This window comes from Artibeus jamaicensis, unplaced genomic scaffold, assembly GCF_021234435.1.
Source record: "Artibeus jamaicensis isolate MK-2021 breed Jamaican fruit bat unplaced genomic scaffold, CSHL_Jam_final contig_452, whole genome shotgun sequence".
Lineage (NCBI taxonomy): Eukaryota > Metazoa > Chordata > Mammalia > Chiroptera > Phyllostomidae > Artibeus > Artibeus jamaicensis.
Genome location: NW_026521837.1, coordinates 4,989,827 through 5,001,558, shown reverse-complemented (window position 1 = coordinate 5,001,558; position 11,732 = coordinate 4,989,827). Strand labels below are relative to the sequence as shown.

The window sequence follows — 11,732 nt, the reverse complement described above, 5'->3', positions numbered from 1 at the left end:
GTAAGTACCATTATAATTGCCATTTTAGATATTAGAAAACTTAGATTTAAAGAGGTTAAGTAACTTGTTGAAAGTGTCATAGGCAGTAGGTTGTGGAGCCTGAACTCAAAGTCAAACTTGTCTGGCTTGGAAGACCATTGTTTTGTTATAATTCTGTGCTGTTATACATTACTTTCCAAGATGGGTTAATTCCTTACAAGGATATTCAAAGGAAGAATTTGGGGAACAACAGAAGCCACATGTTGCTTTAGAGAGAAAAATTCTTTCTCTGTAAAATGATAAGCCACATGAATATTCAATGACTAACTTTATATAACCAACAAGTCACTGATAAATGCCCAGCCAGAATAAATACTACATAATAAAATTCAAAGGGAAGTTTTAAAAATCAAACTATAATGCAAATGTCCCTTTAAGATATAAATTGTCATAAACATCTTACCTATCCTAGACCATGTCTCAGAAAATACATATTCAGAAACTTTAAACACCTTACACAAGTCTTTCACAAATCACTGCTAATTTTTCCAAAATAATTATACTTTTCAGAACCTAGATGGACTGTAAAATGTTCCAACAGTCCCGGTCATAGTTTTCAATACCACACATTTTGTTTCTCTCTACCATTTCTCATTATCAGCGAATGAAGATAATGCTTCAAAAATATGACATGTAGTATGTGTTATCTCGAGACTTAACTTGTCAGGGGCAGTAATGGGAACCCAACATCTACTCTTATTGCCTCTGCCTGCTAACCCATAGTCATGATGAGTGCATCTTCATCCACACAGGCAAGGCAGTGTCCAGATTGGCAGCACTTGGTGGGAGCTCTATGGCCTAGAATATGGCACCTAGTTCAATGGCCAGATGCCAAGTGACAAGACCATTTGGGGAGGAGAGGGCTCCTTCAACACCCTCTTCAGTGAGACAAGTGCTGGCAAGCATGTGCCCAGCAGTGTTTATAGACCTGGAATCCACAGTCATTGAAGAAGTTTGCACTGGTCCCTATGCCCAGCTCTTCCATCCTGAGCAATTAATCACAGGCATGGAAGATGTTGCCAATAACTATGCCAGTGGACACTGCAACATCGGCAAAGAGATAACTGACCTTGGCTTGGGGTCACTTTGGAAACTGGCTGAGCAGTGCACAGGCCTTCAGGGCTTCTTGGTTTTCCACAGCTTTGGTGGGGGCACTGGTTCTGGACTCACCTCCCTGCTAATGGAGAGTCTCTGTCAGTTATGGCAAGAAAGTCCAAGCTGGAGCTCTCCATTTACGCATCCCTCCAGGTTTCCACAGCTATAGTGGAGGCCTACAACTTCATCCTCATCGCCCACACCGCCCTGGAGCACTCCAGCTGTGCCTTCATGGTTGACAATGAGGCCATCTTTGACATCTGTCATAGAAACCTTGATACTGAGCACCCAACCTACACTAACCTTAACTGCCTTATTAGCCAGATTGTGTTCTCCATCACGGCTTCCCTCAGGTTTGATGGAGCTCTGAATGTTGGTGTGGCCAAATTCCAGACCAACCTGGTGCCCTACACCCACATCCCCTTTCCTCTGGCCACATATGTCCCTGTCATCTCTGCTGAGAAGGCCTACCATGAACAGGTTACTGTAGCACAGATCTCCAATGCGTGCTTTCAGCCAGCCAACCAGATGGTAAAATACGGCCTTTCCCACAGAAAATACGTGGCTTGCTGCCTACTATACTGTGGTGACACGGTTCCCAAAGATGTCGATGCTGCCATTGCCACCATCCCATCAAGAACAAGTGTATCATCCAGTTTTTGGACTGGTGTTGGCAACCCACAAGTTCAAAGTTGACATTAATTACCAACCTGCCATTGTAGTACCTGGTGGAAACCTGGCCAAAGTATTGTGGTGTTCATGCTGAGCAACACCACAACTATTTGCCTGGGCTCTCCTGGACCACAAGTTTGACCTGATATATGCCAAGTGTGCCTTTGTCCGCAAAGGCACACTTGTGGGTGAGGGCATGGAGAAAGGAGAGTTTTCTGAGGCCCGTGAAGACATGGCTGCCCTTGGGAAAAACTATGAGGAAGTTGGTGTAAATTCTGTTGAAGGAGAGAGTGAGGAAGAAGGAAAGGAAAAAATACCAATTTTCATTCCTTTCAGCCCTGCAACATGTCATACTCAGAACTTAAGGTTTAATAACTGACAGACATTACAGCTTTTTGGTTAGATTGTCTTTGCTTTTACCTGTGATCATGTCTGTCTTTTTTCATTTGTACCTTTAAGATTTTTCTCCTCATGTCTCAAAGTAAAGACATTGATAAAAAAAAACACAATGTACCCTTTTAAACATTATTTCTTTTGAAAAATAAATAAAAAGAGAAAGCAAAAAGGAACAGTATATAATATTTTTTGTTTTTTTATTATTAGTTTTAGGTGTACAGCATAGTCATTAGACAATCATATACTTTACAAAGTGTTTGCCCTTCATATTTCCAGTACTGACCTGGCAACACACAGAGTTATTGCAATGCTATTGACTATATTTACTATGCTGTAGTTCACATCCTTGTGACTATTTTGTAACTAGCCATCTGTACTTCTCAATCCTGTCACCTTTTTTACCCAGTCTTCCAATTACCCTGCCCTCTGGCAACCACCAGTCTGTTCTCCATATCTATGAGTCTGTTTATTTTTTATTTGTTCATTGATAGTGTTCTTTAGATTCCATATATATGTGAAATAATATGGTATTTGTTTTTCTATGACTGACTTATTTCACTTAGCATAATACCCTTTAGGTCTACCCATGCTGTTGCAAATGGTAAGATTTTGTTCTTTTTTAATGGCCAAGTAGTAGTCCATTTTATATATGTACCATCACTTTCATTTTTATCCTCGCCAAAGGACATTTTTTTCATTGCTTTTGAGAGAGAAAGAGAAAGAGTGACATCAATGTGAGAGAGAAACATTGATCAGTTTCTTCCCATACATTCCCTGACCAGGAATCAAACCTGCAACCTCCGTATGTGTCCTGAGTGGGGATTGAACCCACAACCTTTTTGGGTTTATGGGACAAAGCTCCAATCAACTTAGCCACTTGGCCAGGGCCATGTACTATCAATTTTTTATCTACTTGTCTATTAATGAGCACTTGGGTTGCTTCCACAGCTTGGCTATTGTAAATAACGCTGCAGTGAACATAGGGATGCATATATTCTTAAACTAGTGTTCTGGGTTTTTTGGGATATATCCCCAGAACTGGAATCACTGTGTCATAGGCAGTTCTATTTTTAACTTTTTGAGGAACCCCCATTTTGTTTTCCACAGAGTATTATAATTTTAGGTGCAAAAACCTGATGTTTTTTCAAGATAACTTTACTTATAACTTAAAGGTCATTCTGCATGCTCATTTATAACAGATATTTTATAATGAATGATTTAAATAGTGACTATTCATATTCACCTATTTCTTTTTCCAAAAAAATTATTTGTATATTTTTAGGACCCACACCCCTGCACTAACTGCCCAAGCAACTACCACAGTCTTATGGTGGGGGAGAAGGAAAGGATTGACATATTATCTTATTCCCTCCTCAGCCATCATAAAAGATTTTTCAGGGGAGCAGTAATTTTTGAAAAGCAAAATCTCCACTCCTCTTGGAAGAACTTGTTTAGCTACGATTGTTAACTGATGGTTATTGGCATCAATTCAATGCCAACAGGAATCCCCAATTTGAGGTTTGCTGAAGAAGGGAACTGTATTCAGTGCAAACAGCTCAATTGTGATATAGCACAGTTGTGAGAACAGCACAACTGTCAAGCAGCTCAGTAATGTTATGACTCAATTATGAAGCAACATGGTTGCAAAACTGTATGACTGCAAGGCAGCCCTGGAATAAGACGGCCCTGGGATAAGACAGCCCTGGGTCCAGGGCTCTCTCTAGCTAGATAGCTCTACTCTGCTCTTCTCCACTCTGGTGTAAGGGGAAATCTTTGAAGTTTCAGCTTAGGTGGTTCAGTCCCAGCAGGGGAAACACAACTTCCAATCCTTGGTGAAAAGGGAAAGTGAGCTCTCTTGAGCCAGTAGGGAGCTGACTTATATTGACAAAAGTCCCCATCCCTGGTCCCTGACTAGTCTATCCTCATGCAAATGAGGACTTCAAATCCTCACAGTTTGATTGATCTAAAAGTTACTGTCCTGATTGGGCAGGGTGGAGCCAATCTGATTGGTTGGTGAAGATGCTGATAGGGATGTAGCTGTACACCTCCAATTGGATAAGGAAAGTCTCAAGTCCTATTGGTTGAAATACAATTCTAGAAACTCCTTTATAAGGATTGGCTCAGCTGGCAGGAACACTGCCCACAGGAAGTTCAATACAGCAATGCCCCTGAAATGTAGTTTGCAGTTTGTCTAAGAGGCCTCTGTATAGAAATGACTGCTAGGCTCTGCTTTTAAGTTTGAGCCAAGGGAGCCACCAGGAGTCCTTCTTGATAACATCTTTCTCAGGGTCCACGTGATTTTTTTTACACAAACTTTACCTTTTTCACTAGGAATTTATTAAAATATATTTTAAAAATGTAAAAGAAACCTGTTCTAAAATGAGATGTTTTATTATTCTAACAAATTAACCATATGTCATCTATTCACTAATTCTCGGATTTTACTCAGCAAGAATTCCTTTGCATTTCTCCCCAACCCCACCAAGGCCCTGTTTAAATTTTAAAAAAAATATTCAACAAAATATATTTTAAGTAATAAACAATTCTCTTTATTTTATAGGTGCTGGGAAGAAGGGTGTGAGAAGTAACAATGTGGTTTTCTCCTCCAAGCCATGGGTCGAGTCTGCACTGAAGGTAGAGAAAGATGATTTATAAGGAATTTGAGAATGAAGCATTGAACTAGACTGGACTGAATTTTATTAACTACCATGAGTATGCTGAGAATTAGATGAGATAACATATGGAGCGTCTTTATCTTCAAACAGTGGTGAGAAGACAAATAGTTAATTTAAGAGCAACAGGAAAAATCTTCTTCAACATTCAATTACAAGAATTCACAAATATATCCTTCTTGATACATTTCCTCCAGTTTTCTCCGCACTGATCTGGGAAATCTAAATCAGGTGGTTTTTATTTGCATAATCTAAACTTGAATGATAGATTAAATAATTTTTTTACACATCATTACAAATCACATACAACATGGCATCATCTCTCAGAGCTCACTACTTGAGTTATATTCCAGTCAAGATGGCAGCATAGGTAAACAGAGCTGGCCTCCTCACACAACCACATCAAAATTACAACTAAGATGTGGAACAACCATCACTTAGAACCACTGTAAATTGAGTTGAATGGAAGTCTCACAACTACAGAATTCAAGAAACCACATCTATCCAGGCTGGTAGGAGGGGTAGAGACGTGAAACAGGCTGGCCCCACATTTACATATGGTAGATAAAAATTCGGGAGGGATATCTTGGGAGCAAGAAGTCCCATCCACACACCAGCTCCCCTACACTAGAGTTCCAGTGAGAGGATATGTAAGTCCCCATAACTTCTGGCTACAAAAACCAGTAGGGATTGAGTCAGTAAAAGAAACTGCTGGATTTCCAAGCAGTTCCCCTGAAAGAACCCAAACACGGACTTACTCAGACTCACTTCCTCTGAGCTCCAGCATCAGGGTAGCAGCTTAAAAAGCACTAATAGGATACAGAGAAACACTGAAGTATCTGGCATCAAGACAGGAGCTAGAGGACAGTATTCTCTCAGACAGAGAGGCTGATGGAGGCCATATACCCTTTTCTGAGCCCTATTCGCACAGAGGCACAAACCCAGCAACCAGGTGCCATATCTGAGATTCCATCAACCTGGCTAAAACTGTTGCCTCCCCCCCTTGGAGATACCCTAAGGTTCCATTCCACCCAACTTACAGACCCACACTGAAAACTATTAACTGTGACTTTTCCATATGAATGGTTGGTCTTGGCTCATGCTTCATAACTTCCTAAATTCTGTCATATAAGCAACAGCTAGCCTCATTGAACCCTTGGCCCCCATACTTTTGGCTAAGTGATCCAGGCCCAGCACTAGCAATAGCCAACCTAGATTCACACTTTGACTTTACCTGGGAATCTCTAAGCCCAGCACAAATAGCAGCCATCTCAGATTGCTTTATAGCTCATGCAGGGTGGCCCCAGGCAGAACACAGGTGGGGGCTGAACTTGGCCTACATCACCCAGGAAAATGTAGGTGCAGTGGACAGCTACAGAAGCATTGGAGCACAACCACCCTCCCCTGGCACAGCTGATCCTCCACATAAGGTGGAAGCTGGCAGTCAGTGGTCACAGCCAGTTTTTGCAGCTGATTGGCCTGGGAAATTCTCACCCATTGACCAGCCAACAGCGATCAAGTCTCAACTATAAGAGGAGGGTGTACTCAGCCCACATGAGGGGCACTCCTTGAGTACCCAGTTTGGATGATAAGGGAGGCTATGCAACTGGACCCTACAGGACATCTACTATATTAGGCCATACTATCAAGACATAGAGTCAAAGCAGGTCTATCTAATACATAGAAACAAACACAGGGAGGCTGCCAAAATGGGGCGGGGGGGGGGAGAGAAACATGGTCTAAATGAAAGAACAGATCAAAACTCCAAAAAATAGAACTAAACAAACAGGGGATAAGCAATCTATCAGATTCAGAGTCCATGAGGATGTTCATGAGGATGCTCAAGGAAATTAGTGAGGACATCAATAGCACAAAAAAGATCCAGTCAGAAATGAAGGATACACCAATTGAAATAAAGAACAATTTATAGGGAAACAACAGTAGAGTGGATGAAGCTGAGAATCAAATCAGTGATTTGGAACATAAAAAAGTAAAAAACAACTAAGCAGAACAGCAAGAAGAAAAAATGATTTAAAAAAATGAGGATAGTGTAAGCAGTCTCTGGGACAACTTGAAGAAGTCCAACATTTGCCTCATAGGGGTACCCAAAGGAGAATAGAAACAGCAAGAAACTGGAAATCTATTTGAAAAAATAATGAAAGAAAACTTCCCTAATTTGGTGAAAGAAATAGACATGCAAGTCCAGGAATCACAGAGAGTCCCAAACAAGGTGCATGCAAAGAGACCCACTCCAAGACACATCATAAAATCCTAAAGGTTAAAAATAGAGAGAGAATCTTAAAAACAACAAGAGAAAAGAAATTAGTTACCTACAAGGGAGTTCCCATAAGACTGTCAGCTGATTTCTCAAAGGAAACTTTGCAGGCTAGAAGGGATTGCCAAGAAATATTCAAAGTCATGAAGCAGGGACCTACGACCAAGATTGTTCTACCCAGCAAAATTACAATTTAGAACTGAAGGACAGATAAAGAGCTTCCCAGGTAATAAAAAACTAAAGGAGTTCATCATCACCAAATCATGATTATACGAAATGTTAAAGAAACTTATTTAAGAAAAAGAAGATCTAAACAATGAACAATAAAGTGGCAATAACTATATATCTCTCAGCAACTGAATCTAAAAAACAAACTAAGACAAGAAGAACAGAGACAGAATCATTGATCTGGAGAAGGTTTTGATGGTTGCCAGATGGGAGGAGGCTGTGGGAGAATGGGTGAAGAGGTGAGGGAACTAAGAAGTACAAATAGGTAGTTACAGAATAACAATGGGGATGTAAAATACAGTATAGGAAATGGAGTAGCCGCAGAACTTACATGCATGACCCATGGATATGAACAATGGTGGGGGGATTGCTTTAGAGAGTGGGGGGTGCTGGGTGGAGGGGGGCAAAGGGAGGAGAATTGGAACAACTATAATAGCATAATCAATAAAATATAATTTTTAAAAATCCCCATGTGCAAAAAGTAAGAGTTGCTTCCCACTCTCAAATCAGTACCAAAGAGAAAGTGTACTTTGCCCCTCTCCACAGCCTTTCTCATATATCACTTCCCAAAGCTCTAGTGTTGCAGGGAGTTATAGTGCACCCTAGATTGAAGTGTTTAATGAGTAGAAGAATTAAACAAAAACAAGAGCCATCACAAACTTCAAATTAAGAGATCAGCAAAACTCCTGTTGGTTTAAAAATCCCATTCAACCTTGCCAATACACTAATTAATATAATAAAACACACAAAGATCTTGCTTAACATTAAGCCAGCAGGCTGCCCACAGCTTGTTGCCCACTCTGTGAGCATGCATCTGCTTAGAATGTAACCAATTGTCTCTCTGGGAGGTTAAAGGAAGGGAGGGGAAGTTGCTTTGGCAGAGAGTCTAACAGTTAACTATGCCTCTTTTGAAAATAGAATTCTTGGACTTCCACCAAGTTGGAGGCGTAGGTGGAAGCACTGTGCCTTATCACACAACCAAGTTTAAAAACAACGAAGTTTTAGCAACAAAAACACAGCCAAACCACAGAAAATTGACCTATATGGAAGTCTGACAACAACAAACCCTTCAACCAAACTGGTAAGAGGGGCAGAGCCAGCAGCAGAGCGAGGTCGGGCAGGAAAGATCCACCAGACCAACCCGGGCGCGTGACCCAGGTATGCCAGCAGCCATGGGTGAATCCCAGGTGTGGAGTAGTGGGCAGACCCACTGAGGGCTGATCGCGGTGACACATTCGTGCGCAGATAAACCGGTGAAGGAGCGAGCAGTGAGACTGAGACAGACCGTGCAGGCCCCAGTGGCGAGAAGTGGCAGAGGGGACTGCTAATGTCCCTCTCTGACCCGCCGCCACATATAGCATCACAAACCAGCCACCTGGGTGGCCCCACCCTGGTGAACACCTAAGGCTCTGCTCCTCATACGTAACAGGCATAAACAGATCAAAACATGGCTCAAGAACAACTCGGAGCCCCAGAGCAGATAAATCTAAGCAATGAAGAAATAGCCAAACTTTCAGATGCACAGTTCAAAACACTAGTGATGAGGATGCTCAGAGAACTGGTTGATTTTAGTCACAAATTAGAGGAACATATGAAGGCTTAACTAATTGAAATGAAGAAAAATGTACAGGGAACCAAACATGATAGAAAAGAAACTGGGACTCAAATCAAAGGAGTGGACCAGAAGGAGGAAAAAAATGACCAAACAGAAAAGTATGAAGAAACAAGAATTCAAAAAAATGAGGAGAGGCTTAGGAACCTCCAGGACATCTTTAAATGTTCCAACGTCCAAATTATAGGGGTACTAGAAGGGGAAGAGGAACAGCCACCAGTGGAAAACTTATTTGAACAACTAATAAAAGAGAACTTCCCCAATCTGGCAAAGGAAATAGACTTCCAGGAAATCCAGGAAGCTCAGAGAGTCCCAAAGAAGTTGGATCCAAGAAGGAACACACCAAGGCACATCATAATTATATTAGCCAAGATTAAAATGAAGGAAAGAATCCTAGAAGCAGCAAGAGATAAGGGGACAGTCATCTACAAAGGAGTTTCCATCAAGACTGTCAGCTGATTTATCAAAAGACACCTTACAGGCAAGAAGGGGCTGGAAAGAAATATTTCAAGTCATGAAATCCAAAGACCTACAACCAAGATTGCTCTACCCAGCAAAGCTTTGATTTAGAATGGAAGGACAGATAAAGTGCTTCTCAGATAAGATCAAATTCAAGGAGTTCATCATTACCAAGCCCTTATTATATAAAATGTTAAGTGGACTTATCTAAGAAAGAAGATTAAAGAGATGAACAGTGGAAAGACAGCAAACTCCCAGTTCTTAACAGCCACACCTAAAACAAAAGCAAACTAAGAGGACAGCTAGATCAGGAGCAGAACCATAGAAATGAAGATCACATGGAGGGTTAGCAACAGGGGAGTGGGAGAAGGAGAAGGGGGGGAAGGTACAGAAAATAAGTAGCATAGACAGTAGGTAGAAAATAGATAGGGGGCAGGGCAAGAATAGTATGGGAAATATAGAATCTAAAGAACTTGAGACACGTGGTCATAAACTAAAAGGGGGGGGGAATGGTGGGGGAGGGGGTGTGTAGGCTGGAGGGGAATGAGGGGGTAATAGAACAACTGTAATGGCATAGTCAATAAAATATATTAAAAAAAGAAAATAGAATTCTTATCCTGTTTTTGATGTCAAGCACATATAATGTCAAGTAAATTTGTCTTAATACAAAACATGTCAGAACTGCAGCAAGTGGATGAAAGTGAATGCTACCATTTATATTAACAAAAATAAGAGGAAAAGTCTGTATACAACTAATCTCATAGTGTTGACCAATATTTGAAAATTTTCTTCTTTTTCTTTCCTCTCTTGTGACTAGAACAGAGTTTGGCACATATTTAGCACTCAATAAATATGTGTTTAATAACTCTAGTTAATAAACAAGATACCTGTGATGTTCCACAGTCATTGTTAATATTAATGATTCCCTATTAGTTCTTGATGCCCAAACTCAGAGGCCAAACATCTTCCCTTGCTTTGTTCAGTCAGTAGTCATTTGTCATGCTCATCACTGTTCTAGGCACAACAAACAATATTTTTAAAAATTTCAGTTTCCTTAAGCAGCTTACATTCCTGTCTGCCAGAAAAAATGCACAGATAGTAAAAGTTAAATAACAGTACAGAGAAATAAGAAGTGAGTGATACAGGAATACACTGTTATATTTCTATTACTGATCCTTTATAAATAAAAAATGCCACTGATTAAGAATTTTCTATGGGCTAGACACTGTAGAAGGTGGTTTAGCTACATGATTTCACTTAGTTCTCACAACTTTGCTTCAGATTAGGTTTTACAGTTTCTAGTTTTATAGAAAACAGGTACTCGGAGAGGTTACTCCAGGAGATGCTGTTAATAAAAGACAAAGTTAAAGGCGAAAGATTTATACGATTTGACTATTGTCAAAGGGCAGTTATAAAGGTTATGGGCATTTTTCTTAGGGCATTTGTTGCCTTACATGTTAATAGCAAGTGTGTTACATCATTTTAAAATAAAACCATTAAGATGTTTTATTGTGTTAACTTTTATTTAAATCTGAATTTGTGATGCTCATTTGGTCTTTTTAAATTATATTGAAATTATGTTTCAAAAAAATAAAAGTCATATTTACCCCTGAAAAAAAAAAATAATAAAAAAATAAAAAAAAAATAAAAAAAAATAAAAGACAAAGTTTAGGATTCCAGCAGTCTTACTTCAAAGACTATACTCTTTCCAAGATGCCATGCTGTCTTCCTGTTTTTAAATTTCATGAATTATGCTTGTGCCCCTTTTTGAGGCTACAGAAATATTTAGGAGATGCAGTTTGGATACTGCATTCTGGAATTGCTTGGACATCTTGAGAATTTTAGAGAGGGGAAATGGTCTAAGAATTTGAAATCTTGGATTATTCAGGGAAATTTATGCTCTCTGTTCACAGTATATGTGTAAAAATAAAAGATTACTTAAAGAATAGGCAGGAAATTTTCATATAAGACAGATGAGATTTTTGAACCATGCCTTAGAGGAACCTAAAGTGAGATTCAACCCTTGCACTCAAGGAGCTAATGGTCAAGAAAGTTATAAAAAACAGACATTTGTATAGGATAAAGACACTTAGAATTAAATTAGTTTTTGTTAACACAACTAAAACACTGGTTTTATACTTCAGTAATTAGTTGTAGTTGGCCTCAGGCAAGGTTCTTAATAACTGCTGTAACTCCTCTTCAACACACCCTTCATCTTACTACAAAGTAAAAAGTAGGATTGTAATAACTCCATGGGCCAAGGAAACTCTTCAGAATTATATTT

At 39.8% G+C, this 11,732-nt stretch overlaps 1 pseudogene; it reads left to right on the top strand.

The window, feature by feature from the left end:
* The first annotated feature begins 775 nt into the window (after positions 1-775).
* On the top strand, positions 776-2,185 carry LOC119039621 (tubulin alpha-1 chain-like; annotated as a pseudogene).
* Positions 2,186-11,732: the final 9,547 nt, after the last annotated feature.